At 33.2% G+C, this 11,819-nt stretch overlaps 1 long non-coding RNA gene across 1 annotated transcript; it reads left to right on the top strand.

Annotated features, from left to right (window-relative positions):
* The first annotated feature begins 3,357 nt into the window (after positions 1-3,357).
* LOC143056323 (uncharacterized) lies at positions 3,358-10,158 on the top strand. Its single transcript, XR_012972297.1, has 6 exons — positions 3,358-3,472; positions 5,255-5,404; positions 6,411-6,543; positions 8,444-8,591; positions 8,790-8,880; positions 9,904-10,158. It is a non-coding gene; the product is annotated as an uncharacterized LOC143056323 (long non-coding RNA).
* Positions 10,159-11,819: the final 1,661 nt, after the last annotated feature.

Genomic DNA, 11,819 nt, shown 5'->3' with positions numbered 1-11,819 from the left:
GCCAGTAGTGCTGAAAGTAGAATTAATCACTATTCAATCAATTAATCAATCATATTGCTTTTTTTGGCTCTTTTAGATATCCCATGTATCTGCTCTCAACGTTGGATACTTTCGTATTTTGTTTTTATCGGCATCACGTTACAAAATGCTTTATGTTTCAACCTAAGCGTTGTCCTCGTATGTATGGTGAAAACTGGTAACATTTCATCGGAAATTCGTTTTAACAGTAGTTTCCCTGATCACTGCACAAATCATATGGATAGACAAATCTCTACTGAGGTAAATATTAACTTTATTGCTATATGGCGTATGGTTGTACACATATTTGTCGTTTTCTGAAAATATATATTTCAACATATGCAATTTTTATTGCACATAAATATATAATAACCATACATGGTCTCGAAGTATGAATTTTATTTGTACATGGCTCATACACAAGTAAAATGCTTGGCAGCTTGTTTTTTGTGCTATTTGTTTTGTACACGTATTATCCATTTTTTTTTTCAAATGATGGTTTTGACCAGTATTTAATTGGCCAAAACGGTTCTTATTTATCCAAGTTTTATCAACCAAATTGTCCATTATTATCCATCAATTTCTTTACGTTTTGCAGTTAATTTTTTCGTTCTTTTAAAGACTACACGTTTTTACCAGTGGCAGTATGCCATTGGCTAAAACTCTTCTACCTTTTTCAGAATGCAAAATTTGATTGGGACAAATCGACTCAAGCAAAATTACTTTCCTCCCTTTTCTATGGTTTTATATGCACCCAAATCATTGGAGGCTGGTTGTCAGATACATATGGCGGCAGACGAGTTTTCGGCTTGGCTTTGATCATAGCTGGAATTTGCTCACTTGTGACACCATTTTGTGCCAGAACATCTGTGAACGCAGTATTTGTAGTACGTGTTATCTTGGGACTCTCTTCAGTGAGTACATACATAGATTGAAGGGTAATTACTATGTTTGAACGTAACAAACATATTTTGATGCAGACTTCTTTTAGAGGGACAGATTTCATTTTTTTAAAGGTTGTATTCATCATGAAAACATTTTTTTTAAAGTTAACACAGCAAAAGTGGACTAGAAATAAAAGGACGGTTGACAAAGAATATTAATGCTTGATTCCACTTTCTTTGCGAAGATTTTTGTAATGGGGATATGGAGTTTGATCAACTTCTGTTTCCTCTATTTATCTATTTTTAACAGATATTTTGTATGTTTAACTTACATGCAATGTTTCGTCTTCCCTTCATTGTTCAAATAAGTACATTTAATATATTTCATTCGCAGGGACTTGTTCTCCCTTCAGGAAACTCAATTATTGGTCGGTGGGCACCTCTTTTGGAAAAGAGCAAACTGACCTCAATCGCATACTTAGGTAAGGAAAGTACACTACAGTCCATGTGGACTTTGTCATTTCCACGCGCCCACGGTGGGGCATTGGGTGGACATTTCGATCCACGCCCGCACACGTGTCCACTTGACCACGATATGTCGTGTGATTTGATGCTAAATACAACGTCTCCCTCGAGATTAACAAAAGTTTTGCTTTGTACATATTCAAGTATACTTTTATTGAAGTGTTTTTGGGGTTACACATCTCACCTTTTTAGTTGTTAATACCCAACGGATATTCATATTCCTACCACACTCAATCTTTTACTTTTTGGCCTATTACATCCACGATGTTAAAAATATTGTTTATTTGTATTGCTGTCTTTTATAGTTATGCTGCTACCAATGGTACCTGGTGTTACGTAATCAGCAGAACAATTATGTTTGCCATTATTTTTTATGTTCTAGATTTTAAAAGATTTTTTGTCTAAGGACAATTCTTTATTTCTGCACGAATAATATACATATAATATAGCATATACAAACAATAATTAAATTCAATATTATGAATTGATGATAATATCTCAATGAAACAATTGTAATAAAAATATTTCATATAACCATAACAACTGAATTTAATCAACTGAGTTTAATAACATTAAAAAATTCACAAAATCGGACATAAAATACAAATTTGGTGGATTTTTTAAAATGAGCTTTTTTATGAATTACATGTCCAAAGTAGAACGTTTGAGTGGTAGATCACTTTTGACTATAGTATCGTTGATAAGTTTTTATAACTTTTATACATTTTCGAAATGTATCTTACATTTTAATATTAATTTATTTGGCTATGTGTATTAGATTTTCGTACGAATATTTATTAGAATAAAATTAACGGTACCAATTTTCTTGCACCAGATGCGCATTTTGACAATACATGTCTCTTCAGTGATGCTCGTGGCCAAAATATTTGAAATCCAAAGCTTATATAAAAGATGAAGAGCTATAATTCAAAAGGTCCAAAAAGTGTAGCCAAATCCGTGAAAGGAATCAGAGCTTTGCACGAGGGAGAGTTGAGAATAGGAATTCTGATTTCAAGCCTTTAGATAATGAGTAATTCTGTTTCCAGGAGTGCCATTTGGTATTGGTATATCATTTATAACCTCTGGTTACCTTTGTAAGTATGGCTTTGACAATGGCTGGGGATCAATTTTTTACTTGACTGGTAAGTATTTATGAATAAGTATACTAAGTTTAAATTTTGCACTATTTTGTTATTCAAATCACATTACTGATGTTTAATTTGAAGACCAATATATTCATTTCGCACCAAAACACTCTGACCTATTGTTAATAAAACAAAATCAAGACATTTTTCAATGTATCAAACACGGCACAACATTAAAATGAATATTAAACCGAATAGGCGCCAAATTCTTAGCATAGTCATAGCATGCAAAAGCAAAAACCACGGGCTACCGACAGTGTTTCTCCTTATATCAGTATTTATAATTCGTCTGCACGCGTGTTATAAGCAGGTGAACACAATTTTGAATAAATACATGTATACATCGATATAGATTGGCGTTGCCATGGAGGAAATAAACATCGTTTTTTAACCTTTGAAAGTCATCAATAACCTAACGAATAAGCAAGGACATAATTCAATATCATTTTACGTGAGAAATATCTTTTGATGCGAGAAATGGATAATGGAGACGTAAAAGAGGGGCAAAAGATACCAGTGGGGCAGTGAAACTCATAGATTGAAAATAAACAGACAACGCCAAGGCTAAAAATAAAAGGACAAACAGACAAATAACAGTACACAAGAAACAACATAGAAAACTAAAGACTGAGGAACACGTATCCCATCAATCACTGCGGCAGATCTCAGGTGCTACGGAAAGGTAAGCAGAGATCCCCATGTGGCATCCGTCGTGTCACTCATATAAGGGAGGCACAATTTTGACAACACATTTTATGTATCATTTCAGGTGGATTTACAGTCGTATGGGCTATAGCATGGTTTTTGTGTATACGAGATACACCAGACATAAATCAATGGATTTCAAAAGAAGAACTAAATTATATCAAATCAAACATACAATTTGACACAACCAAACGAGTAATATTTGTATTTGTCCTTATTTGTTCATTTCCAAACTTTTTTGTTTATCACTGTTTTATCATTTAATTTTGCCATTTGATAAGGGACTTTCCGTTTTGAATTTTCATCGGAGTTCAGTATTTCTGTGATTTTACTTTATTTTGCGTAGGGTTTTTACTTTGTGCAATGGCTTTGTCGGTTTTTCAACGCTTTATCCGTCTTGAACCTTCAACATTATCTTAAATCTATTAAGCTTAATACATATATAAGAACTGCTTACTTTGATTGAGGCTTTTTTGTTTGGACATCCTTCCTTTTTTTACTGAAGACGTTAAGGGATCACCACGTTCCAATTGCATATTTTAAATTAATAAGTTGTGTCGTCCGCCTTGTTATTATAAGTTTACAATAATTACATTTTATGTATAAAGATCAGACATAAATGAAATAGATCACACAAAGATTGCAGTCTAGACAAACAAGCACACATCCAAATCGTATTTGCAATCCAAGTTTTACGTGTTTTTAAAAGAGTGTTGTTCCTTACACAAAAGGTATTATAATTTTTAATTTTAATGGCAAACCTGATGTTTTCAAAGTTTTGCGGACACTATCATACATTTAGCTTTGATCGTTCCTGATTATGGTTAATTAGCCGTTTCATAATCTAATGTATTCTGGGTAATATTTTCAAAAATGTACACCAAAACGTCGTTATTGGTTGAAAATGTCCAAAAACAATGGAAATTCAACCTATGTCGTGACATTATTTTCATTTTGGGGTACGAAAAATAAAATTATCGATAGTCCTTTACATTCTGAAAAGGCGAATTAAGTACGTGATGTTTTCATTTCATCATGACTTGGTTGACTGTAATTGAATTTTTATAGCTGTTGACGATATTATATGTTACATTTTATGGTGGCAACAACTTCGTTATTATTTCTCCCTCTCTGTTGATGGCTATCTCTGAAAACACTTGATCATCGGCTTTTACCATGGAATGACATACATGGGAAAATGACTGTTGTTTACTGAGCATGGAGTTCTTCCACAAATATTGGTGGGATTTGGGAATGGTATTGTTCAATCTTTCGTTTTTTCTATAGAGTTGTGTAGACTGTTGATTGTTTTGTTATCCCGGCTTATACGTTTTGCTGTTTATGGTATCGTACAATAATTACATCATATGTATGCTTCATTATAATACGTTATTCTGATTGGCTAGCTGCAATATCGCGTTATCCCTTAATCAAATTCATTACACTATGAAATTTATAATTCATGATGACACGAGGTCCCCCAATAATAAAATGAACGGTACCAATTTTCTTGCACCAGATGCGCATTTCGACAATACATGTCTCTTCAGTGATGCTCGTGGCCAAAATATTTGAAATCCAAAGCTTATATAAAAGATGAAGAGCTATAATCCAAAAGGTCCAAAAAGTATAGCCAAATCCGTGAAAGGAATCAGAGCTTTGCATGAGGGAGATACATTCCTTAATTTATAATAATTTCTATCATTTTGTAACAACACAAAAAATCCGTATTTCAATAAAATGCACAGGTAAATTAAATAAAAACTTGATAAAAATCGTGTTTTCATGATCCTAGCTCAAAACTGTAATTATAAGTATTGAATGTTTCTTTTCTTAACTTTATAGGGTTTTAAAAGCGTTATTGTCTTTTTTGTCATCAAATCTTGAAAACCCCTTAGTCAGAATGAATTGTTCTAAGAATAAAGCTATTTCTAAAAATAAGACGTTTTGATAACATAATTGTGTTTTTCATTTCAGACAGCTGTTGTTCCATGGTGTCAGATAGCGAAAAATCCTCCATTTCTTGCAATCCTTGCAGGTCGCTTTTGTGTTAATTGGGTATTATATGCGTTAGTTACAAGTATTCCAACTTTTATGAAGACAGTTTTAAGATATGATATACAAAGTGTGAGTATATATGAAAATTCTTCTTTTTTTAAATGTAACAGATAAATATATAAAAACGTTTCTGTGAATTGCATGCGTATTTCGGACCATTCTGCATGTAAGTATTATCTATTTAACATTGGGCAATTCGACGATTAAGAATCTAATGCATTCTGGGTAATATTTGTAAAAGCTTACACCAAAACGTTGTGATTGGTTTAGAATGTTCTAAACAATGGAAATCCATCCAATGGCGTAACAATATTTTCATGTTGTTGTACGAACAATGAGATTATCTATAGTCCTTAGGATTCTAAAAAGACGAATACAGAGCAGGTTATACGGAAAATGCGGTCAAATTACAGCTTGTTTCCGGTTTAACTTAAAGTTTCAAGCATTTCATCAAAGACAGAATTTCTTTCTGATTTTTTTTTCAATTTTGGTGACAAAAAGAAGGAAATTCTATATTTTTTGGGGAAATTATCGTCGGAATAATAAAACAAAATGGGCTCTGCCAAATCTCAGAGCTACACTGATTCCTAATTTCTTACTTTCTTGATATGACCGTTTCAGTTCAAAATTGAATTACGGTTAAAATGAAATCATGCCAGAATAATGGATTTAAACTCTTAAACTAATGGATATCCTGTTTTGAATTTTATTTCCACAGCACTGCATTGTTTTATCAAAGTATTTTGTTGAATTAAGAAAATAAAATCTCTGTCATATACATTACAGCTCAGGTGGATTATTTTTGTCAACCCGCCCGAGTGAGAGAGGACACCAAGTGGGCAAAATTTCTAGCTTGTCCACACTGCTCACCCGTAAGAGTAGAATGCAATTTCTTTGTTGAATCGAAATACTTGTAAGTACAATCAATTATCAAAAGCAGATAAGCATTTGTAATCAATATTCGTACAAAAAAAGAGAATATAGCTAGAATAGGCACGGGTGGGGCGCCAACTGTGGGCAGGTGTAAAAATCAAAATCCACATGGGCTGTTGTGTAACTATGGTTTTTATTCCAGAATGGAGCTGTATCGTCATTGCCTTTTGCCTGTCAAGTTCTAACTGGATTTTTGATAAGCCAATTAGTAGACTTCCTGCGTAAAAAAAGTATAATTTCGACTACAGTTATAAGACGCTTATGTTCCTGTCTAGGTACAAAGTTATTATATAAATCATAACTATATAATAAAAGTTAAAAGCGGCATAACACTTCAAAACACATTTTGCTATATAAGGACTAGGCAAAAGACATTTAAAAATGTTCAACAGTTATTATATCTTAATTGATGTCACCAGAGAATATTGCCAGATTAAAATGTAAACGACAGGCGCGGAAATTAGAGAAGTAAAAGCTGCTTACTGAAAGGAGCATCTGAGTACCAGTGTCCTCTATGGCGTTTCTGGTGTTTATACTGTTCACTCTTAATTAAGTGTTTTTATTGTTTTATTGGACTTGTGATAGTGCAATCTTCAAATGGGTCCTTTTTCGACTCTTCTATATTAGTTTCCAAACCGCTATTTCGGTATCTTCTGCCTTTATATGAATATGAAATGGCTTAAATGATCTATAAAAACAAACCAGTTATGATATGTACGATTCAAGAAACAGCCTTTAAACTGCTGATAAAGCTAAATGATGTTAAACTGATGTCAGAGAAGTATAATTGTATCCGACCGAAAAACCTTAACAAATCAAGACTTATTTTATTGATAGAACTTTTAAAAGTAGATTCTTTCCATAAAAAAAGAGTCCATATGAAACTGATTTACGGAACTGTTCGGCCTATAAACATGAGCATATACCATACCGTAAAGTGAAATATAGAGGCATGACATAATGGGAAACCAATCAAACGAGCGATCCAACGACAATGATAAATACATGAACGAAACAAATGACAGACAGCAACCAACGAGAACCAATGAATTCCAGACCTATGACTTGGAACAGGTATATATGTATATAATGTGGCGGGGTTAAACATGTTTGTGAACACTCAACTAAGAACAGTTGTGTAACAGCAGAATATAAAAAAAAACTGTAATAATAAGTTGGAAGTGGCTTAAATGATCAGAAAAACATTGAAGCACCAAAAACAAACACAGCACAAACAAACAAATACAATGAACAAAAGACGCAAAGTGCCGATTCAAGAGTACTCCTAGAGTAAAGTATCATTCAATACACATCCAACAGATTGAGTAAATACATAATTTTTAGTCTGAACATGTATGACCTTTCGCAATGCTTACATATAAAACCACATGATATCGACATGAGGTATGACCGTATGTTTTATTAAGCAGTGCTGTAACTAAGAAACGAACGTGTTATGGTCAAGCGTTGTTTGTCTATCCGCCCATTTCGTCTTTTTAATTTTTCAATCCTTCACAACCTTTAAAGGGATATAATCAAACTGACTGGTTTCTGTAATTCTAATGTTTTATTAAGCAGTGCTGTAACTAAGAAACGAACGTGTTATGGTCAAGCGTTGTTTGTCTATCCGCCCATTTCGTCTTTTTAATTTTTCAATCCTTCACAACCTTTAAAGGGATATAATCAAACTGACTGGTTTCTGTAATTCTAATGTTTTATTAAGCAGTGCTGTAACTAAGAAACGAACGTGTTATGGTCAAGCGTTGTTTGTCTATCCGCCCATTTCGTCTTTTTAATTTTTCAATCCTTCACAACCTTTAAAGGGATATAATCAAACTGACTGGTTTCTGTAATTCTAATGTTTTATTAAGCAGTGCTGTAACTAAGAAACGAACGTGTTATGGTCAAGCGTTGTTTATCTATCCGCCCATTTCGTCTTTTTTATTTTTCAATCCTTCACAACCTTTAAAGGGATATAATCAAACTGACTGGTTTCTGTAATTCTAATGTTTTATTAAGCAGTGCTGTAACTAAGAAACGAACGTGTTATGGTCAAGCGTTGTTTGTCTATCCGCCCATTTCGTCTTTTTTATTTTTCAATCCTTCACAACCTTTAAAGGGATATAATCAAACTGACTGGTTTCTGTAATTCTAATGTTTGCGTTATGTTATCAGGTTTTGTTGGAAGTGGTCTATTCCTTATCGGAACTGGTTTCACATCATGAGAAGATCGTGAAATTGTGGTCCTATTATCTTTAGCATTTTTGTTTAATGGTTTCCACAATGCTGGATGTCTTGTTAACAATATCGATATAGGACAAAAGTAAGTAAATAAATTGTGTTTCGAGTTTAACGCATATATAAAAAAGATTTGAAGTTATCGCTCTCTAATATATATGGAGGAACATTTGCTAATACAAAATGACTGCAAACGCTACCGTTTAAGAAAACATATAATGGTTTGAATTCCTGTGCTTCCACAACTTAACATTGTTATACTGATATTCATATGGTCTTTTAGGTATGCGGGCACCTTACTTGGGTTGACCAATACGCTAGCTATTGTTCCTGGTATGGTGGCACCAATTGTAACAAGTATGTTAACACCAAATGTAAGTAATATATTTACACGTATGCATGATTAATTACGATAAGGAAGTAGGCTGCAAGTAAGTACTGGTGTTTTTGTCAATTCTATAATCGGTGCTAGATAAATAGCCGTAACTGGCTCGTTACCTTTAGTGGCCGTTTCCAGGAAACTGTTATAGTCACGACGATTAATAAAGTGCTGACTGGTTGAAGAAGCTGTGGTACTAGAAGAGGAAGGCAGAGTATTCCAAGGTGAACAACTGACCATCAGCACGAAATATTCCCGACAAGCAAGGTCGAGACAAACACATCACGCCACGAGCGGTGTTCTTACAGTGAATGTAGTATTTTTGCAATTGTTTGAATTAAAAACCACATTTTTCATTGTAGATATTTTCTGTAAAAAGTACTTTTATTATCGAAAATTGTTTTGCTCTCAACTAATCTATATTATCTGCACATGTTGTAACTATATATGCTAATATTCGAGGAGGAAAAGGGGGGGGGGGGTATTCTATTACAACATTTTCGAAACAAATAAGTAATACGTTTACAGTTGAATTCAAACTTGGCACCTATTTAAGAATTGGTATTATCGTTTCGAGATACAAAGCCGTAACAGCCTTCTGACTATTAAAAATGTTTTCTAGGAGAATGTCAACTGTTTTTTTCGGGTTAGCCAAACATATATAAACACCATAATATGCGATATGAATTTCAACATGGCTTTCGTGGATCATGCATTTACCCCTACTAATGCAACGGTATACATATAAAATAAGATAAACGCGAGAGAAGAATGGTTGTGCTACCCTCAATTTTGCGGTCATTTTATCTTTCGTATCATTTGTTATATAAACAGCTTGTTGGTAAGAATTGATGAATAACCCGATGCTTATTTTAAAGGATTTTGGATTTGCAGTGCATGACCAGAAAGAAATAATTTTAACTCTAAGAAATTCTATAATGAATGTTTATAAATAATTATTCATGTGTACTATTCATCAACATACTAGATGTAACATTGACAATTATTGTTTTGTTAGAATACAGCTGAGGAGTGGAGACACATGTTTTATGTATGTGCGGGAGTATGCCTGCTGGGAATTGTTGTTTATGGATGTTTTGTAAGTGGAGAAGTTCAAGAATGGGCCAAAGATGAAACTGAAATGAATTTTGAAAAAACAGAAAAAAAATGATAAACACGTCTTTGACAATACTAAATTATAAAGTTATGAACCGTGCAAGGTCTTTAATTAAAAGGTTAATGTTGTATGAAATTATAGATTAACAGTGCTTCATTAACAGCGAAAATATGAACATTGTGGTGAATAGCCAAGGAGGAATATCGTTTATAAAAGTAGGAAACACTGATGTACTGTCTTTTATTTTTCTAGTTTGCATGACACAATCACTGTATAGAACAAAATCTCTATGAAACAAGCGTTCAATGGAAGAGTTTTCTGTCCAATAGTTGTTCAAGCTGATTTCATTGATCATTTCGATTTGTATATAGATATAGGAAGATGTGGTATGAGTTCCAATGAAACAGCTCTCCATCCAAGTAACAATTTATAAAAGTAAACCATTATAGGTCAAGGTACGGCCTTCAACACGGAGCCTTTAACATATAAGGGTACATATATAGCGTTGATGTATAATTTCATAAATATTTATGCAACTAAATTTATGATTTTATAAATTTTTTATCTGTATTTATTGTCTAAGTTGTTTCGAGAACTCTCTTTTATAATAGAGGTCAGAAACATCATGGATAATAGAATGAAAGACGTAATTTACGACATACATGTTAAAAGATAAAATGTAGTGCGAAAATATTATAAAGAATTTGACTTAGCAAATGTAACCCGACTAAACATCGATGATTAATATATAATTTGAGCGTTGTTGGATAGCTGTCTCATTTGCCATCATACCATTATCTTCTTATTACTATATTAAAGCGATGAAAAAAAAACAAATGTGAAGTCTAGTTAGGTCAAATTATTCTTATTATGCCCCACCTACGATAGTAGATGGGCATTGTGTTTTCTGGTATGTGCCTCCGTTCGTGCGTTCGCTTCAGGTTAAAGTTTTTGGTCAAGGTACTTTTTGATGAAGTTAAAGTTACATCATTTGAAACGTAGTACACATGTTCCCTATGATATGATCTTTCTAATTTTAATTCCAAATTAAAGTTTTGACCCCAATTTCACGGTCCACTGAACATAGAAAATGATAGTGCGAGTGGGGCATCCGTGTACTATGGACACATTCTTGTTTTCATCATATTCTACTTTCTATATTTCTGACAAGATTTTTTTATACTGTTTCCAAATAGTGTGACTACTGTCTAGGGTTGATTATGATCCTTTATTTTCTCTTTATCTTCAAAGCGTTAGAATCTGACAGGGAGGTACCTGTTAAAAAAAAGCATGTAACAAGTTCAACCTTTTATTCTCCAACTTCTTATTTGACGTTTCCGTAGAAAAAGTTATATCATATTTAAACTAGAACAACACTGTATTTCGAAATAAACTATGTTTTATCACAGAAAAATTCGTGTAGAAAAGCGGACGAATTGTACGATGATTATTCTTCAAAAAGTTTACTTTACGGGGAATAGAATAGATACTATTTGTTATCATTGTTTCTTTGCTTCGGGGATATCTATATCCGCAGGTAAGGCTACAGAGTTTTCAGACAAGACAACCATTGATTAGATTCTTTTTTTAAACTGAATTATTACACGAAACAGGTGTTAAATGTGAAAGAGGATTGATTGATTTCTGTTTTTTTTTTTTACGTTCAGTGGCAAAAAATCTATGCATGTTGATGACGAGATGAAACTGAATAATAAACACAATAGGTGAGCCATGTTATATGGGTTAAATGCCACTCGAAAGTATGGTATGAGATATATATATTTGGAACAGGCCAACTACCGAACCTTGAGAGAGTT

The sequence above is a fragment of the Mytilus galloprovincialis genome, chromosome 13 (assembly GCF_965363235.1).
Source record: "Mytilus galloprovincialis chromosome 13, xbMytGall1.hap1.1, whole genome shotgun sequence".
In the NCBI taxonomy this organism is placed as follows: domain Eukaryota; kingdom Metazoa; phylum Mollusca; class Bivalvia; order Mytilida; family Mytilidae; genus Mytilus; species Mytilus galloprovincialis.
The sequence above is the reverse complement of the archived record's forward strand: the minus strand, read 5'-3'. Positions and strand labels throughout refer to the sequence as shown.